The sequence below is a fragment of the Rattus norvegicus genome, chromosome 2, assembly GCF_036323735.1.
Source record: "Rattus norvegicus strain BN/NHsdMcwi chromosome 2, GRCr8, whole genome shotgun sequence".
Lineage (NCBI taxonomy): Eukaryota > Metazoa > Chordata > Mammalia > Rodentia > Muridae > Rattus > Rattus norvegicus.
Genome location: NC_086020.1, coordinates 125,414,700 through 125,434,119, shown reverse-complemented (window position 1 = coordinate 125,434,119; position 19,420 = coordinate 125,414,700). Strand labels below are relative to the sequence as shown.

The following is a 19,420-nucleotide window of genomic DNA, read 5'->3' as shown; positions in this document are numbered from 1 at the left end:
CAGTGCATGGTACCATGTGTAGCTTTTCAAGTGGAGTCTGAAGCTTGAGCTCAGATCCTCATCCTCACACTGTAAGCTCTTCGATGATCTAGCCATCTTCCCTTGAGCTCAGATCCCTATCCTTGAATAGTAAGCTCTTCCCTGACCGAGCCATCTTCAGCACCCATTTTAGTCTTATCCAGCAACATTCATGGAAGAATCATTCACTATCCTAGGACTGGAATGATGGCTCAGCAGTTAAGAATACTCACTGACTGTTCTTCCAGAGGAGCAGAGTTCAATTCCCAGCACCCATATGGCAGCCTACAACTGTCTGTAATTCCAGTTCCAGGAGATCTAATGTCCTCGTCTGACCCCCATGAGCACTAGTCACAGCCATGGTGCTCAGACACACATGCAGGCAGAATACTCATGCACAAAACAGGTAACCAAATATACAAAATCAAAATAACTATTCAGCACTGTATGATAAACTCTCAATTTCTTCCATCAGCACCACCTTTGACCTAGTGACCCAACATCCTAAAGGTCACAGCAGCTCCCAGCATTAACACTCTAGGACTTCTTGGCAGCTGAGTCACAGAATGGCTCTGTGCCAAGCCTTGTGTGAGTGCATGGTATATGTCATGGAGTGCAGAGCATGACTGCAGAGAGGAGATAAGGGCACAGAGCTTTCTTCCTGGGGGGGGGCAGAAATGGCAGGAGAAGAGTGCATTGGAAAAGGGGAGAGGATGCTAGAACATTCTACCAATCCTCATCACGGTGGGCAAAGTTTCCTCTTCTGAGTGGGACTCAGACTTTGACACTTCTTGTCCCTGGCCTTGATAGTGATAGTGTGGTCATAATAGTGCAGAATTCTCTTCCCTCCTGAAGTTCCTCCAAGTATCCTTGGCCATTGGTCAGGGGTCCCATTAGAGAAACATATCTATGTGTGTTTATCATCGTCAGTAATGAATATGCTGCCAGCAGTAAGTTTACCCTCTGTTTTTTATTGTAAAAGTCTTTGGGGGAGTCCACTGATGATACAGATTGATGGCCTATGAGATTAACTCTTCCCCTTCACTGGTGCCTGCAGTGAGGAAGCCAGGAGAGAAAGGTGACATATGTGTTTGGTTGTTTACTGCCCTGCAGGTGTTATTTATAGCCTGGCTGGAAATTGACTGCATCATGTGTTAGAACACAGCTCTCAAATCACTGGTGTGGCAAGGTGGGCCCTCTAAGACGAAAGAAGGCCCTGGCCTTTTGTCATGGAAGGATCTGCCGTGGGTCCATCCTGGGCCTGGCATTCTCTAGCTCTACTGTCTTCCACCATGGCACAGAAGGGAGAAGGTTCTCCTTAGATGACCTTGGTCTTAGATGGTCAGCCTGCAGTGCCAGTGCTGCTGTGTGTTAGTTACTGCCACACAAAATGCACCAGCATGACCCAGACTCACATTTCTGATTTTCTGGTAGATAGTAATGCCTTCATTGTATAGTCAAATTCAAGTTTGATAGAACTGTCTTCCAGAATGGGGTAACCAGATTTCACATTGGTGCATAGAGATCAGTGGGGACCTCCATACTTTCTCTAATCTCACAATGAAGATAAGTGGGGACCTCCAGTCTTCCTCTGGCTCAGTACTAACAATGATGTTCACTGTTGGTGAGTCTCTGGTCCTTGACTTCATTTCACTATCTGCTTTTTTTCCTTCATTACTTTGTTTATTTCCTTCTTGCCCTTCTTCATTATTGATTGGGCACATGCTATGGTCTAGGTATCTAAATTATTTAAGAGAGGGGAGGATAGCTCAGTAGTTAAGAGCATTTGCTGATCTTGTGGGGGATTCAGGCTTGATTATTACCATGCCCACAGGGTGGTTCACAGCTGCCTGTGACTCCAGTTTCTGGTGGTCTGATGCCCTTTTCTGACCTCCACAGGAACTTGCACACATGTTGCACACATATACACTATGGTACACACACATATAAAAATAAAATAAGCCTCTAGAGTGTTTCAGTATCAACTGAAACATACACATTTCACTCACCTTATGCATAAAGGCATTAAACAGAAAAGTAGAAATGGGTGTTTTATTGATTCCTCTGATATTGCAAACACTCAAATACGAGGTGATGGAATTCAGGGAATAGTCTTTCTTGATCTATGTGGGTCCCATTGTATATCATGCCAATGGAACTCTTACTAAGATTGGGCCCATCTTGTCTTACTGGATGGGTTCCATCAAAGCTCATGGGCAGCTTTACGCATTTACAAGCCTAGTTCCTAAAAGAGCACTGCTGCCATGTATCAAAGGGGCTAAAGTCTTCCAGGAATGACCTTTTAATCTTCTTGTGTTTGAAAGACATAAAATGAGTTGATGACTGGCGAAGGAGAGGGAGTCTAAGATTGTGGCATCTGTTGAAAAACGCTCAGGCGTCCCAGATCCTAGCTGCGAGGCACCTTCTCCCCACTCTTGTCTGTATATAATGTTTTGTCAGCCTCTGCTGAGGTAAAGAATGGTTACTAGACTTTGGAGTCCATCTGATACTCATGTGAAAGTGACGGTAGACTCTAACCTTCTCTCGTCCATCTTGCTGTGGTCTGTCTGTGTGGGTACTTGACATCTTGAGGGGGAAGTTTTCCCAGAGAGAGCAGAAAGAGCAGCAAGAGCTTGGGAGGAAGGAGTCATTGGTGAGTTATCAAGTGAGAGAGCCCAGCACTGGCTGCTCATATTGTGAGTATCCGAAAATGCCCTTCTGCCAGACCATTTCCACGTAGCCTGCCAATTCACCTAGGTTCTAGTTTTGATTTTTAAATATTTGTGGGTTTGAATGAAGTTGCCGCACTAGGATATCTTTCTTCTTGAAAGGTAGGAAGCAGAGACAAACCATTTACTTCACATTCTAATCCATTTTTAGACTGGTGGCCAGCCCCTGAAGGTGTCATCATGAACAAAATGACAGAGGAGGACCCTAGGTGATACAAACTTTGGCGATGTGTGTCTGAATGTGTGAGTCATTTTATCTTTGTGGTCAAGGTCTGTTTGAGACTCATTAAGGTTACCACACCACAAACAAGAATCTTGCTCCAGTGTTCATAAAAGAAACAAGTCCTTAGGTTTTAGAATTCTAAGGAAGGCTTTTTTGGAATGTATGTCCCCCATGGGGCCTTGGATTCATTAACAATGTTCACTGTGTGGCCAGGGGACTTTTCCCTATTCAGGATACTTCGGGAAATTGAGAGCTTGTAGACTTAACTTCAGGTCCAGTCTTTAAGTGAAGCTTTCCCAATGCATTAACTGAAAATTCCCAATCATGCACTCTCTTTCTTTCTGAATAGAATTTTGTAGTTTTCAGACTTATGGCTATCACGGGATGAATCTTGGTTCTTAGTACATAGCCAAGAGACATGGACAAGCTCTTTACTATGAGTATGGTCGGGAACAAGTTCTCTGTTCAGGGTCATTGGTGTGACAATATTTGTAGTCGATGGCCCACACCTCTGTTTCAATGCTGGGGAAACAAACCTTTTGTTTGTTCTTGGCCTTCTCTGTGTTAGGCAACTGCACCTCACTAGGCTACAAGTCTAGCCTCTGCATCTTCTTAATTAGTGAATTTATTCTTTAGTCAAGAAAAACTTTTCTTAAAGAAAATGAAGAAATTAAACCTGAAGTTAAATTTTACCAGCATCAGTGGGTGTGTTAATATCAACAGCTGATGACTGTTCTGGTCTGCATTTGGTTGTCAAGAGGGTGTGTTCCTTGCCAGTCAAAGGAAAAGAACACACTGGGGCTCTCCCAGTTTTAATTCTTTTGCTGTAATAAAATTCCCTGACAAAAATGCAATCTAGGGGAGAAAGGGTTTACTTTAGCTTACTGTTCACTGGGGAGTGAAGGGTCAAGGTGATCGGAACTACAAGGAGCTGGTCACATCTCATCCACAGTCAAAAATGGAGACTTAAAAACACCGCCAGTGGTGCTCAGCGAGCTCTCTCTGTTCATACCCAGACCAAGGCCCCGAGCCCCGGATTTGTGCCACCCACTTTCAGGCCAGGTTTTCCTGTATGGATTTAAAGCATTCAAGACAGTTCACCACAAATACACCCCAGGCCACCATGATCCAGACAACCATTTCTTGAGACTTTTTTTTTTTTTTTTTTTTTTTTGCTGTGATTCTGGATTGTGTCAAATTGATTTAGAAGGAACCATCACAGGGATTGTATGAGAGCCTGTCAGACCTGGGACTGCTGCCCTCTCCCCGACTGAAGAGGGATTTTTACCTTGATTTCTCCAGGGGATTCTGAGGAGACAATTTGGAAACTCCTAGGAAGATGGTAAACCCACTTCCCTATTTGACTTCTAATACCCACCCCCTCTCTCATGTTCAAAATAATAGAAATTCAGAACTAGAGGGTCTCATTGAGTGCACTTGCTAAATTCCTTTGTCAAAAGTATTTTTAGGATTGTGGAAAATATGGAAGATGGATTTTGGAGTGAACTAAGCAGAAATAGGGAATAAAAACTGTGATATTCTCTTCTCTCTGCCCTGGTCTAACTGTACATGCTCTGGGGACAGTTCTTCATTTTACTTAATAATCTATACGATGTTCATATACACATACAGGACACACACACATATGTATACATATATACATGTTTTCATGCAATGTTTTGGGCACATTTCCTGAGCTTCCAGTAGTTCTTTAAAGTCAATGGTTTGGGTGTAGAGTAATGCATTCCATATCTTCTCTTTAACTTAAAATTCTGTGGATGTTGTTGGTCATGTTGATTATCTTTAAAAATTTTATAAAACAGGCTGCGATTAATATTCCGACTGAAGATCACACATGCTCTTGGCTGTTTTCTCAGGACAATCCCCCAGAAAGTGGTGTTCTCGAAGTATGGCAGGCAGATGGGAGCACGAACCTGCAGCTTTTACCAATTATTGGCGGTGTGAAATTGGGTGAGTTTCAAGCTGCCTTCTCTCGCCTGTGAATTTGATGGCAATGTTTATCTCATGGGGTCACTGCTGTGAGGGTTAATCAATCCTTTTTTTTCCTGGAGCGCTTAGATAGCACACTGTGGGGGTCAGAGGGTAAAATGGCTCGGAGGTAATGTGGCCGAGTGGCAAAGCCACCACAAGTCTTCGGAATTGTTGTGCATTTAGGTTGTGGAGCCAGTGTCTCCACTACAAACCCTCCAGCGCAGGCCCCTTTGTGCTCATTAATGCTGCCAACCCCTTACCATAAATGAGGAAAACGAAGTGTTGTCTCATCAAATTTCTGGCCACACATCTCATCTCCAGGTATCAACAGAATGGGACTAGAACGCAGATTCCAATTCAGACCTGTGTGTCTCACAACCCGTTAATATTTTTGTACTTTAATACATCTTTCCTTGATACTGTGTTCGGTTGGATCACGGCCATTCTTCAGTGAGCTGCAAGTCATCTATTAGAAGCCGTACTCCATCTCAGAAACAAGAATTAGCTTTTATAGTAATTGTAGGGAAGAAAAGAAACCACATCTCGGAAGCTTTGCTTGAACTTTATTGTTCTCTGAGAAGTCAATTGAGTGTGGACCGCGGTGGTCTGCCACTAGGGGGAGCTGCAACTCTTCAAAATTTCAAGTTCTAGTTGGAAAAGAACGCTTTGAAAAGCGTTTTCTATCTCGGTGACATCCAGAAAACACAATCAAAGAAGGGTTTGAGAGGTTGCAGCGTGGCTTTCCACGGGGAACCTATTTCCATTAACTTTAGATAGAGAGGGCAGCGACAGACCAAATGGATTCCACCCAACCTCAGAGTAGAGGACCATTGAGCTTATTGGGGTTACTCTCAGGGACACAGAGCACTTACGGCTGCTACATCATTGAGACTCACTTAGACATCCCCTCTCAGCAGACGCTTGCTGCTCACATATACTCATGATATCCTTACATATCCTCGTGTGCCTTTCCCCCTCAGTCCTGTGGGACCATCGATAGACTGAGTCTCGTGCAGACCTGGTTGGAGAGGTCCCAGCTGCTCAGATTTAAGATGAAAATAATACATATCACAGCACACAGCAGAAGGGCAGGCAAGGCTGTGCACAGCTGAGCAACCCGTCACCTCTTTCGGGGCTGGAAAGATGGCTGAACATTTAAGAGGACTTAGTTGGGTTCCCAGTATCTTGGAGCGGTGAACTTGGCTGTTGGGAACTGAATTCCTGTCCTCTGGAAGAACAGCATGCGCTCTTAGCCTCAGAGCCATAGCCCCAGCTCCAAGTGATGTCTTTACTCAATGGTAATTTCCGTTGAAAGAACATAAAATCCCAAGGACATCTCCCTGGCAGTTACTGGTTTTGATACTCTTGCAATCACTTACCAACTTTCCGTTTGCGCAGTAGTTATTGGTAGGAAGTGGGTTGAGAATTCAACCCACTCATTATTAAGTTTGTTCTGGCCTTTTACATGCCGTTGATTTAAATAAGGAGGAGTCTTGAAAGGTTTTAAATGACCAGATGTTGGATTCGTATAAAGATGAGAGGCTCCTCATTTGTATTTGGAAGTCAATCAATCCACTAAGAACTGGCTATCCCAACAGCTTGATTTCCTGTGTTTCCCAAATGAGCCCAACTTGGCAAGTTCACTAACTAGTCTATCCTCATTCCCATCATTCCCTGCACTCAGATCATTGTTTCACTAGATTCTTTATTTCATCAATTTTCTCCCCATTATCCCTTTCTGTCTCCATGATTAGCCCAGTGAGCTGAATAGCTCTTTATCCCCAATTGTGTATCTTGTGAACACACACACACACACACACACACACACACACACACACACACACACACACACATTTCTGGTGTGACATTTTCTATAAATAGCCCAAACCTTATACCACACACCTTACAGCGTATATACCCTGGGTTCAAATTCCTTCTGTGTAGGGTTCCTTCGTTCTTCTCCTGGTAAGACAGAGCTTGTGAGTCTTTCCTTGGCATCAGTATGACAATGTGCTTCGTGGAAAGCAGTATGGAAGATGGTAGGGGCTCAGCAGCCTGCTGGAAGTCACGGGAGTCAGCACCTTAAATGGTTGGATATGAACATGGCGGTCACTTAAGTATCAGTTCCTCTCTTGTGACACTGTTCAGATAAGAATGACTCCTCTTCACAGCACAGCGATTACAGCTAACACGATTGACCACCAAACTGCCAACATATATGGCAGGCTGAGAAGACCACATGAGTTATCTTTTGTAGATCGAGGCCTTCAGTACAAATTCTTATGTTTTTTTTCTTTAGACTCATAGAAATGTACTTGTTTCTGCCTCCCAAGACCTGGGATTAAAATGTGCGCCACCGCATGTCTTATTTTTCTTGTAAAAAAAATAAACATTACTTTGTTTATATGTATGTATGTATGTATATATGTATGTATGTATGCATGTATGTATGTATGCCTGCCTGTGTGAATATATGCAACATATGTGTGCCCAAGGAAGCTAGAGAGGGCACCAGTTTCCTTGGAGCTGGAGTTGCAAGAGGTTGTGAGCCACTCAGTTTGACAGGAATCAAATTCGGTCTTCGGCTGAGGTTCTAAGCTCTCCTACTGCTAAGCCATCTCTTCAGCTCTGCTGTTCTTTGAGAATCCAAAATAGAACACATTCCTAGAAAAGTTACCTATTGGACATGGAGAGAAACCAGGATACCAGAGTGGCCCAAAGACTTTCTTCACTACACTAAAATATCCACAGAAGAGATTATAGAAATAGAAATGTATGCGGGGTGTTGGGAAAACATTGAACTCTAGTATTTTCAACCCCATCAAAGTAGCATTTTACTTGGAGCCACTCCACCCTGTGGTCCCCGAGAAAGGGAGAACCAGTGTCCTGGGGAGAAGATGGACGTATGGAAAGCTAAGAAAGGCCACATGCATGCAAAGTCGGGGCTGGAGAGGTGTACGCTTACAGCTCAGAGCCTGGTCCTCTTTCCTCTTCCTGGGGCAAATCTTAGTAGGTCTGATCCAAAGTTGAGGAATTCTGGGAATCACTCAGGGAAACAGTTCCATGTCTAGATGGGATATGAGGACAACGGCCCCAAATCTGCAAGATAGGGTTCAAGTATGGTGCTGTCTTAGGCCCAGAGAGTCATGGGACTGCTACTGAGCAGATCAAGAAGGATGGTACTAGGAATGGAGCTGGGATTGTGTGTCAGCCTGAGCAGGAGGTGGCTCAGAAGCCGTTTATTGTGCTCCCAAGATCCAGGTGGGTAAGGAAGACCAGTGTGTTCTCATGGCCAAGATGAACTGCCTTGGGCAGAGACCAACACCCTCTTCACAGTCAATTACATATCGTGCTGGAGCAACTGCTCAGTCAGAAGTCACTGACCTGGGAGTGTGCACATTGGGAGAAGAGGACTGGCTGTGCACATGGTTTTCTTCTTGCTTCTACTTTCAATGAGTACAGTGCCACAGCATGTTATCTCAGGGGCAGGAAGGAGCCAGGCAGTCATGAGCTGTGTGGGATGTGTACCTTTCAGCATCACAAGGCATAATTTGTGCTAAAATGAGTCTAACAAAAGGAACTTTACATAGGGGAAAAATCTACCTCCATGGTCACTTTTCTTTCTAGACACACACAAGCTTAGCACAGATTTTAGTCTATGCTGACCATACAATTTCCTGTTCTAATGTTCATGCACCTTCTTTTATTCTGAGTGTTTCCCCAGTTTTTCAAATATTCAACGGCCATGACTTGTTTGCACTCTTCACCCTCCCGCTTCCTGTCCTGAGCATTTATCCTGGCCCCTTTACGGCTGCAACTGTCTCCTTTATGCCTCTCCTGGGGGCGGCTGGCTTCCTCTTCTCAGTCAAGCTTGTATTTGGGGAAGCTTTTGAGAAATGCAGCCTCCATTCAGTACTCGGGATTTTGCTGCCTACACACTGTTTCATTTATGAATGCCTGTCTGCTCCAGGAACTGAAGTGGATTAGGAAGTAGTAGGCAGACTGGCTTGAAATTCCATGTCAACATAAGTACTAATTAGAGAGAAGTTTTCCAGAGAGTAATGCTGTAACAAACCTTGTATTCAAGGAAGTTGAGGCAAACTGAAAATCTTAAAGTTCAGAGGAGAAAGGATACTTGAGCTCTTTGAGTCAGTAGCTCCGGGCAGAAAGTGTTGTTAACAAGGGCAGTGATGGTCCAAGACGAAACAGACAGTCACTAGGAAGAAGTCTTTGCTGTGTGTGTGTGTGTGTGTGTGTGTGTGTGTGTGTGTGTGTACAGACATCATGTTCCTGTGTATAAACACACATGCATGTTATTATGTCTGTGCATGTGAAGATTAGGTATCAATGTGGGTGCTTTTCTTGCTCTCTTTTCATTTTTTTTTTAAAGTTGGAGACAATGAAACTTTAAAAAGTCAAATCATTTGGGGAATATATCAAAAGCTCGACAGAGCCAACAGATAGGTGTATTATTGTTTCAAGTAATTATCAAAAAGATAAAATGCCATGTTGGGCCAGCAACACCGCGCTGCAAAGCCCTGTGCCAAAATGACATTTGGTCAGGGGTGGGCCTGTCTTGCTCTATAATGGTCCCAGCTTACCTTGGCCAAAGTTTCTTACTTTTAGACTTCCTTGTTGCTAGGAGACTATCTCTACAGGGCTCCGTGAATCCAGGGGGCTGAGTAATACTGAGTAATATAGGACTTTTATCTAGATTTTTACCAATCCAGTGCTTCTCCATAGTTTCTGTTTTCTGTTTACTCTCAGCTACTGGTGTGAGAGTGACAATCAAGCCCCTCTGCTCTTCGTGGAGATGTGTCACTTTGTTACAGAAGTCAGTGAAGGAAACTATTTTCTATACACAGTGTGACACTCCCCAGTTTCTTTAGGAGTTTCCAGAATGACAGAATTTAAAGAAATGGACATTCCCATCTCGATGGCCAGAAAATACAAAGATACTCTAGAAGTTATTTAAACCACCTGTACCCTAAATCTACTTTTTGCCCTTGCATATAAGACAAAAACCAAGCAAAAATAAAGATATGGAAAGGAAACCTTTTCCTTCCTCTAAACTCCTGGCATATTAGGTTTTGTTTCAGAGAATATGCAAGGTGCTGTGGTGACACTTGCGGTAAACAGGATCTTGGCAACAGACACACTTCTCCTCACACCTTACCAGCGGATTGAAGAGAGCTGTCAGCTTGGATGTTTGTGTAGGAATAATCTGAGCCTCTGATACAAGGGCAATCACTGTCACCAGATCGACCACTGCAGACCTTGCACATGAGCACTTAGGAGGTAGAATTCTCCTCGAGGGCAGCCTGCGCTATCTGCAACCCACATTTTAGCACTAGCTAAAGGACTTCACCTTTGAAGATCCAGACATGAAGGAACTGATGTTCAGAGGTGAATGCCACTTGCCTGGAATTTGCTGTGCCCTGAGTTTTCCTCATCCATAAACATTGCTTAAGAGACTTCCATTTGAATAGCCTGCCCTCACTCCAGTGGTCACTGACAAATAGTTTGATTTCCTGATGTATGACAGGGACTCCTTCATCTCCCTGGCCACTGTTAGGACAAAGTGCATGTGGTCATCTGCACATTTGCTTCACCCGAAGCTCCTTACTTCCTCCAAACATCAAGTCTTTGGCTTCGCCATTGTAATTCATGGTGCACCAGTTCAGGCAGTCCTGTGGGGCAGTGGGCTGTGAAAGGTACCCTGATTCCTGGTCGAGACAGGTCAAATCCCCAGAGACCTTAAAAGGGATGGCAGTTGCATCTCTAGTCTTTCAGGAGATCAAGGCCTCACGTAGCTGCAGCCCCCCACAGATTCCCGTAGAGAGGTTTGAGACAGACCAGTTTCATAGGGCAACGCCCTGAACCCCTACTCCACAGGTGAGGACGGGTCAAGTAGGCTCAAGACAGATCAATCGTAGAAGCAGGACCTCGCCCCCTGAATACGTAGATGAGGTCTTCCCAAGCTCTCAGGCCAAACAAATTGGGAGAACCTGCTGTCAGACACTGACCCAATCCAAAAACTGTATTTAAGAATCGTGTTCAGGATTAAAGGTGTGCAGGAATTATTCCATCATCTGAGAGCTTCTGTCATAAGAGCTGTAACACCGCCGCTAGGGGAAGAGATCTGCTCTCCTGAAATTGCACCAGAAGCTCCCCTGCACCCCTTGCTGGCTAGTTAGTATCCTGCTGGCTCAGCCTAGCCTGAGCAACCAAAGCAGCAGCGGTGGAAAGGGGCAGAACCAGCAGTTGGGGTGGTGAAAGTTGTTCCCCTTCCCTGCCTGAGTTTTCTTCCCCTCGCCCAAACCCATGCACCTAACTGGGCCAGAGATTGCAGGGGAAAGCCCCAGGCTCCAGAGCCCCACACAGACCTGGGACCTTTGGAGCTCGATGGCTTGGCCTTGAGCTACAGGCACATGGTAGTGCTGGGTGCATGGATGCTCCTACTGCCTAGATGCTTGGTTCTCAGAGCAGTTGGCATGTCTCTGGAGCATGAGACATCTTCTGAATACTTTTTCTCTTGCCACATCTTTACCACAGCATGCATAGCCTCCCGCACTCAGAGTTAGTTGCTGGACCTCCACCATTGTGACCCTGAGATGCACTGCGCTGGTGTTTGAGACTCGCCTTATTTCTGCGTTTTTTTTTTTTTCTTTTTTGATAGTGTCTTTCATGGAGCCTGGAGCCCAACCACTGGGCTAGAGTGTCTGGTCTGTGTGCCCTCCTTCTCCTTCTTTCTCAAAAAGAATTCCAGGTGTGTGCTGGCGTGACTGGCTTTGTACCTGGATAGAGGAGATCTAAATTCAGGTCTTTGCAATTGCATAGAAAATACTTTACCCACTGAGCCATCTCCCTAGTCCTGTGGGGAGTTCTTTTCCTTTAAAACATTTATTTATGCTTATTTTCTTTTGGGGAGAGGTACATTAATGTGGAAATGAGAGGTCACATTTTCAGGAGTTGGCCCTCTACCATTCCTCCGGGTATTGAGCTCGGAGCATCAGGCTCGGCTGCAAGCCTTTCCCTGTTGACTTATCCTGCTGTCCTAAGTGTATTAATCTTTTAAAAAATGATTTATTTACTTTATTTTGTGTGTATTTGTGTTTTGCCTGCTTGTATATATGTGTACCACATGTGTGCCTGGTTCCGTCAGAGGCCAGAGGAGGACATTAGATCCCTTGGGACCAGGGTAACAGACGGTTGTGAACCACCATGTGGGTGCTGGGAACTGACCCAAGGTCCTCTGAAAGAGCAGCCAGTGTTCTTAACCCCTGAGTCTCCTCGCCAGCCCCCAGGAGTATTATTGCTAGAAAGAAAATTTAGAGCCACTATAAACTATATTTATGACCTTTAACTTTTAGTAAACCACAAGTAAATATTCTTGATAGGGAAGATAAGGGAGAGAGTTTTGGCTGGGGGCAGAGGTAGTATTGTGAACATGGTATCTTACTCCACACTAAGAACATGCTTTCCTTGATATATTGTTTCCTCACAAGCCCAAGATAGTGCCTTTAGTAAGTGAAGAGTTTATTCTTATCATTTTTTTAGAAGATTTGGATCTTTAGTTTCTCTAAATAAAGGCATAGTTTTTTCTTTTGGGTATGACTGGTTTACATAGATATAGCTGGCATTTTTAAATCTTGGGGTGATTTTACTGAAGAATTTTCTTCTAATCTTAATCTTGATGAGAAAAGGTGCTTTGGTCGTATTTAGTAAAGATTTTCAGTCTCTCTCTTTTTTTTTAACCTCTTTAAACTTAGCAATAGCGGATGAAGAGATGGCTTAGTGGTTAAGAGCACTTGCTGCTCTTTCAGAGGACCTGAGTTCAAATCCCAGCTCCTGCTTACATTGAGCAGCTGATAACTGGTGGCAACTTCAACTCCAAGGGCTTTAATGTCCTCTTCTGATTCTGGGCACTGCACCTACTCACACAGACGCACAACCATAAACTTACAATACAATATTTTTAGACTCGATTATTGAAAGGATTCATGAGAGCACAAGGTTAACCTCAAAGAATAGTGTACTGGCAAGAAAAACAACCCCCCATTTCCTTTCATTTTTATACTACACTTTCCCCGCAGCAAACTCAGCAAGAGCTCAGATTTGTACAAAATTAAAATGAAATAATTTTGAGCCTGCGATCTTGAGCTGTGTTATTTTTTACTTTTGGCTGGGGCTATACGAATATGGAGGGAAACATGGCTAGAAGGAAGGATTTACTTTGTAAATATTATTTTAACCATAGGCACATTATGTCTGTCTTTTTATTTCCCTGGCAGAAGTACCGATGTGCTTGTAAACTTCATTAAGTCCAGTTATAGTGTGCCAAGTTGATTTCATGACAAACAGCATATGGGAGGTCATCTTTTAGAGACATATTACCAGGCTCAGGAAGGAGAAGCAAGTTATATGATGGAAATTAGGAATTTAGAGCCATGGGACCCAGGCTGCTGAGAAAAGATCTGTAACAGAGTTTATATAGTTTAGGGTGAAAAGTCTTAGCAGAGGCAATTTCTGGTTATATTCAACTTATGTTTTATATATCTTAGGAAAAGCATAAGCATTTTACATGGATTCAGTACCACCCATGATTGGTCAAAATGCTTATGACATGTATGAAGCAGAGAATAAATCATGCTTGGTCTAGAGCAGTGGTTCTCAACCTGTGGGTCATGACCTTCACAGGGGTCACATATGAGATATCTTCCATATCAGATATTTACATTGTGATTCATTACAGTAGCAAAATTACAGTTATAAAGTAGCAACAAGATAATTTTGTGGTTGAGACTCACCACAAAATGAGAAACTGTATTTAAAGGTCACAGCATTAGGAAGGTTCAGAACCACTGGTCTAGAAGCTCTCCCATGTGCAGTTATGATTCACTGTATAATGGGAGCTGAGCTTTGTGGGACACAATCAGAAAAAAGGAATGGGTTGAAAAAAAACCCCTGTCTCTGCTCCCAAACCCCGTGGGAGAGAGACCTCACCGCCTGGTCAGGTGGGCACTCCTGAGGCTGCAGAGCGGAAGAGACCACCAACACTGCCCACCCCTGCCCACATCCGTGGCCCAAGAGGAAACTGTATAAGGCCTCTGGGTTCCCGTGGGGGAGGGCCCAGGAGCGGTAGGATCCCTGCGCCTGAGACACCGCCGTAATCTGAAGGAAACAGTTCTCTGCACCCAAATCTCGTGGGAGGGAGAGCTAAACCTACAGAGAGGCAGACACGCCTGGGAAACCAGAAGAGACTGCACCCCGCACACATCTCAGATGCCAGAGGAAAACACCAAACGCCATCTGGAACCCTGGTGCACGGAGGCTCCCGGAAAGAGCGGCACAGATCTTCCTGGTTGCTGCCGCCGCGGAGAGGTCGTAGGCAGTACCCCACGAGCAAACTTGAGCCCCGGGACCACAGGTAAGACCAACTTTTCTGCTGCAAGAGACCTGCCTGGTGAACACCAGACACAGGCCCACAGGAACAGCTGAACACCTGTAGATAGGAAAAACTACACGCCCGAAAGCAGAACATTCTGTCCCCATAACTGGCTGAAGGAAAACAGGAAAACAGGTCTACAGCACTCCTGACACACAGGCTTATAGGACAGTCTAGCCACTGAAATAGCAGAACAAACTAACACTAGAGATAATCTGATGGCGAGAGGCAAGCACAGGAACCCAAGCAACAGAAACCAAGACTACCTGGCATCATCGGAGCCCAATTCTCCCACCAAAGCAAACACAGAATATCCAAACACACCAGAAAAGCAAGATCTAGTTACAAAATCATATTTGATTATGATGCTGGAGGACTTCAAGAAAGACGTGAAGAACTCCCTTAGAGAACAAGTAGAAGCCTACAGAGAGGAATCGCAAAAATCCCTGAAAGAATTCCAGGAAATCATAATTAAACAAGTAGAAACCCATAGAGAGGAGTAACAAAAATCCCTGAAAGAATTCCAGGAAATCATAAATAAAGAAGTAGAAGCCCATAAAGAGGAGTCACAAAAATCCCTGAAAGAATTCCAGGAAAACACAATCAAACAGTTGAAGGAATTAGAAATGGAAATAGAAGCAATCAAGAAAGAACACATGGAAACAACCCTGGATATAGAAAACCAAAAGAAGAGACAAGGAGCTGTAGATACGAGCTTCACCAACAGAATACAAGAGATGGAAGAGAGAATCTCAGGAGCAGAAGATTCCATAGAAATCATTGACTCAACTGTCAAAGATAATGTAAAGCAGAAAAAGCTACTGGTCCAAAACATACAGGAAATCCAGGACTCAATGAGAAGATCAAACCTAAGGATAATAGGTATAGAAGAGAGTGAAGACTCCCAGCTCAAAGGACCAGTAAATATCTTCAACAAAATCATAGAAGAAAACTTCCCTAACCTAAAGAAAGAGATTCCCATACGCATACAAGAAACCTACAGAACTCCAAATAGCTTGGACCAGAAAAGAAAATCGTCCTGTCACATAATAGTCAAAACACCAAATGCACAAAATAAAGAAAGAATATTAAAAGCAGTAAGGGAAAAAGGTCAAGTAACATATACAGGCAGACCTATCATAATCATACCAGACTTTTCTCCAGAGACTATGAAAGCCAGAAGATCCTGGACAGATGTCATACAGACCCTAAGAGAACACAAATGCCAGCCCAGGTTACTGTATCCTGCAAAACTCTCAATTAACATAGATGGAGAAACCAAGATATTCCATGAGAAAACCAAATTTACACAATATTTTTCTACAAATCAAGTGCTACAAAGGATAATAAATGGTAAAGCCCAACATAAGGAGGCAAGCTACACCCTAGAAGAAGAAAGAAACTAATCGTCTTGGCAACGAAACAAAGAGAAGAAAAGCACACAAACATCACCTCATATCCAAATATGAATATAACAGGAAGCAATAATCACTATTCCTTAATATCTCTCAACATCAATGGCCTCAACTCCCCAATAAAAAGACATAGATTAACAAACTGGATACGCAACGAGGACCCTGCATTCTGCTGCCTACAGGAAACACACCTCAGAGACAAAGACAGACACTACCTCAGAGTGAAAGGCTGGAAAACAACTTTCCAAGCAAATGGTCAGAAGAAGCAAGCTGGAGTAGCCATTCTAATATCAAATAAAATCAATTTCCAACTAAAATTCATCAAAAAAGATAAGGAAGGACACTTCATATTCATCAAAGGAAAAATCCACCAGGATGAACTCTCAATCCTAAATATCTGTGCCCCAAATACAAAGGCACCTACATACATAAAAGAAACCTTACTAAAGCTCAAAACACACATTGCACCTCACACAATAATAGTAGGAGACTTCAACACCCCACTCTCATCAATGGACAGATCATGGAAACAGAAATTAAACAGAGACGTAGACAGACTAAGAGAAGTCATGAGCCAAACGGACTTAACAGATGTTTACAGAACATTCTATCCTAAAGCAAAAGGATATACCTTCTTCTCAGCTCCTCATGGTACTTTCTCCAAAATTTACCATATAATTGGTCAAAAAACGGGCCTCAACAGGTACAGAAAGATAGAAATAATCCCATGCGTGCTATCGGACCACCACGGCCTAAAACTGGTCTTCAATATCAATAAGGGAAGAATGCCCACATATACGTGGAAAGTGAACAGTGCTCTACTCAATGATAACCTGGTCAAGGAAGAAATAAAGAAAGAAATTAAAGACTTTTTAGAATTTAATGAAAATGAAGGTACAACATACCCAAACTTATGGGACACAATGAAAGCTGTGCTAAGAGGAAAACTCATAGCGCTGAGTGCCTGCAGAAAGAAACAGGATAGAGCATATGTCAGCAGCTTAACAACACACCTAAAAGCTCTAGAACAAAAAGAAGCAAATACACCCAGGAGGAGTAGAAGGCAGGAAATAATCAAACTCAGAGCTGAAATCAACCAAGTAGAAACAAAAAGGACCATAGAAAGAATCAACAGAACCAAAAGTTGGTTCTTTGAGAAAATCAACAAGATAGATAAACCCTTAGCCAGACTAACGAGAGGACACAGAGAGTGTATCCAAATTAACAAAATCAGAAATGAAAAGGGAGACATAACAACAGATTCAGAGGAAATTCAAAAAATCATCAGATCTTACTATAAAAGCCTATATTCAACAAAACTTGAAAATCTGCAGGAAATGGACAATTTCCTAGACAAATACCAGGTACCAAAGTTAAATCAGGAACAGATAAACCAGATAAACAACCCCATAACTCCTAAGGAAATAGAAGCAGTCATTAAAGTTCTCTCAACCAAAAAGAGTCCAGGTCCAGACGGGTTTAGTGCAGAATTCTATCAGACCTTCATAGAAGACCTCGTACCAATATTATCCAAACTATTCCACAAAATTGAAACAGATGGAGCACTACTGAATTCCTTCTATGAAGCCACAATTACTCTTATACCTAAACCACACAAAGACCCAACAAAAAAAGAGAACTTCAGACCAATTTCCCTTATGAATATCGATGCAAAAATACTCAATAAAATTCTGGCAAACCGAATCCAAGAGCACATCAAAACAATCATCCACCATGATCAAGTAGGCTTCATCCCAGGCATGCAGGGATGGTTTAATATACGGAAAACCATCAACGTGATCCAGTATATAAACAAACTGAAAGAACAGAACCACATGATCATTTCATTAGATGCTGAGAAAGCATTTGACAAAATTCAACACCCCTTCATGATAAAAGTCCTGGAAAGAATAGGAATTCAAGGCCCATACCTAAACATAGTAAAAGCCATATACAGCAAACCAGTTGCTAACATTAAACTAAATGGAGAGAAACTTGAAGCAATCCCACTAAAATCAGGGACTAGACAAGGCTGCCCACTCTCTCCCTACTTATTCAATATAGTACTTGAAGTTCTAGCCAGAGCAATCAGACAACAAAAGGAGGTCAAGGGGATACAGATCGGAAAAGAAGAAGTCAAAATATCACTATTTGCAGATGATATGATAGTATCTTTAAGTGATCCCAAAAGTTCCAACAGAGAACTACTAAAGCTGATAAACAACTTCAGCAAAGTGGCTGGGTATAAAATTAACTCAAATAAATCAGTAGCCTTCCTCTACACAAAAGAGAAACAAGCCGAGAAAGAAATTAGGGAAACGACACCCTTCATAATAGACCCAAATAACAGAAAGTACCTCGGTGTGACTTTAACCAAGCAAGTAAAAGATTTGTACAACAAGAACTTCAAGACTCTGAAGAAAGAAATTGAAGAAGACCTCAGAAGATGGAAAGATCTCCCATGCTCATGGATTGGCAGGATTAATATAGTAAAAATGGCCATTTTACCAAAAGCGATCTACAGATTCAATGCAATCCCCATCAAAATACCAATCCAATTCTTCAAAGAGTTAGACAGAACAATTTGCAAATTCATCTGGAATAACAAAAAACCTAGGATAGCTAAAACTATCCTCAACAATAAAAGGACTTCAGGGGGAATCACTATCCCTGAACTCAAGCAGTATTACAGAGCAGTAGTGATAAAAACTGCATGGTATTGGTACAGAGACAGACAGATAGACCAATGGAACAGAATTGAAGACCCAGAAATGAACCCACACACCTATGGGCACTTGATTTTTGACAAAGGAGCCAAAACCATCCAATGGAAAAAAGATAGCATTTTCAGCAAATGGTGCTGGTTCAACTGGAGGTCAACATGTAGAAGAATGCAGATTGATCCATGCTTATCACCCTGTACAAAGCTTAAGTCCAAGTGGATCAAGGACCTCCACATCAAACCAGATACAGTCAAACTAATAGAAGAAAAACTAGGGAAGCATCTGGAACACATGGGCACTGGAAAAAATTTCCTGAACGAAACACCAATGGCTTATGCTCTAAGATCAAGAATCGACAAGTGGGATCTCATAAAACTGCACAGCTTCTGTAAGGCAAAGGATACTGTGGTTAGGACAAAACAGCAACCAACAGATTGTGAAAAGATCTTTACCAATCCTACAACAGATAGAGGCCTTATATCCAAAATATACAAAGAACTCAAGAAGTTAGACCGCAGGGAGACAAATAACCCTATTAAAAATGGGGTTCAGAGCTAAACAAAGAATTTACAGTTGAGGAATGCCGAATGGCTGAGAAACACCTAAAGAAATGTTCAACATCTTTAGTCATAAGGGAAATGCAAATCAAAACAACCCTGAGATTTCACCTCACACCAGTCAGAATGGCTAAGATCAAAAACTCAGGTGACAGCAAATGCTGGCGAGGATGCGGAGAAAGAGGAACACTCCTCCATTGTTGGTGGGATTGCAGACTGGTACAACCATTCTGGAAATCAGTCTGGAGGTTCCTCAGAAAATTGGACATTGAACTGCCTGAGGATCCAGCTATACCTCTCTTGGGCATATACCCA

General features: G+C 42.9%; 1 long non-coding RNA gene across 3 annotated transcripts in view; it reads left to right on the top strand.

The window, feature by feature from the left end:
- The first annotated feature begins 858 nt into the window (after window positions 1–858).
- LOC120100807 (uncharacterized) overlaps window positions 859–19,420 on the top strand; it is a 101,310-nt gene continuing 82,748 nt past the window's right edge. For 2 of the 3 annotated variants that reach the window (XR_005500902.2, XR_010064259.1), the window contains exons 1-3: window positions 859–968; window positions 2,899–2,990; window positions 4,848–4,941. This is a non-coding gene — a long non-coding RNA (uncharacterized LOC120100807). The remainder of the gene's footprint in view (window positions 969–2,898; window positions 2,991–4,847; window positions 4,942–19,420) is intronic. The other variant, XR_005500903.2, reaches the window with a different exon arrangement.